General features: G+C 43.2%; 1 pseudogene; it reads left to right on the top strand.

Moving 5' to 3' along the window:
• The first annotated feature begins 292 nt into the window (after positions 1–292).
• LOC112812048 (non-histone chromosomal protein HMG-14 pseudogene) lies at positions 293–997 on the top strand (annotated as a pseudogene).
• The last annotated feature ends 242 nt before the right edge of the window (positions 998–1,239 follow it).

Genomic DNA, 1,239 nt, shown 5'->3' with positions numbered 1-1,239 from the left:
AATGGAGAACAATGGTGTGTTTTCTGATTGACAGCATAATGTTTAAAATGGCCAACTTCACACCCTTTAATAGGAAGTCACCTAATGATATAGTTGTGGTGTGTGCGTGTGTATGGCTCCCTATCTTCCTGGGAATCCTCCATTGTGTATAACAAGACAGTGACTTTCAACCTGCTTCAGCATGCGAATTTATTTTACTCTGTCCTGCTTGTGAAAAGTACTCCCTCTGGGCATATTTGAAGAAAAGCTCTTCCTCTTGTTCTTGAAGAAAGAAACCTTCCTCTTGAGGCAGCCCAGCTTCGCAAAGGGTCTCGGCGCGCCGCGGCCCGCAGGCACCCGGCACGCGCCCGCCCCGCCGCCACGATGCCCAAGAGGAAGGTCAGCTCCGCCGAGGGGGCGTCGAAGGAGGAGCCTAAGAGGAGGTCGGCGAGGTTGTCAGCTAAACCTGCGCCTGCAAAAGTGGAAACGAAGCCAAAAAAGGCGGCAGGAAAGGATAAATCTTCAGACAAAAGAGTGCAAACAAAGGGGAAAAGGGGAGCAAAGGGAAAACAGGCTGAAGTGGCTAACCAAGAAACGAAAGAAGACTTACCTGCAGAAAACGGAGAAACTAAAAATGAGGAGAGTCCAACCTCCGATGAAGCAGGAGAGAAAGAAGCCAAGTCTGATTAATACCATAAACCATGTCTTATCAGTGGTCCCTGTCTTCCTTCTTGTACAATCCAGAGGAATATTTTTATCAACTATTTTGTAAATGCAAGTTTTTTAGTAGCTCTAGAAACATTTTTAAGAAGGAGGGAATCCCACCTCATCCCATTTTTTAAGTGTAAATGCTTTTTTTTAAGAGGTGAAATCATTTGCTGGTTGTTTATTTTTTGGTACAACCAGGAAATAGTGGGATATTGAATGTGGGAGGCTTTGATTGTCTTGGGTGTCAGCTCAACATTCCATAGCTGGGGTAGTTTTTATATCCTATAATACCAAGCATACTAAATGGCAATTTGGAGTCGGTCGTGCATTTACTATGTCTTGAATATTTTAAATTACTTCTATTCCCATGTTGTTTTTGGTAGAATTGTTTCCTAAAGAAAACCACTCCTAGATCTTGGCTCTCCCGGTCCAAATTCTTGTGCACTCTGTAACATCTTGGTCGTTGTAGTCCGGTTTTCCTAGTAACTCTGTTAATGTGCTGTGCAAGATTGAGAATCTGAGTATGTAGTATATATGATATTAAATTGTGAA

This window comes from Callorhinus ursinus, unplaced genomic scaffold, assembly GCF_003265705.2.
Source record: "Callorhinus ursinus isolate GAN/ISIS: 27379988/994484 unplaced genomic scaffold, GSC_fseal_2.0 scaffold2, whole genome shotgun sequence".
NCBI classification, from domain to species: Eukaryota; Metazoa; Chordata; class Mammalia; order Carnivora; family Otariidae; genus Callorhinus; species Callorhinus ursinus.
The sequence above is the reverse complement of the archived record's forward strand: the minus strand, read 5'-3'. Positions and strand labels throughout refer to the sequence as shown.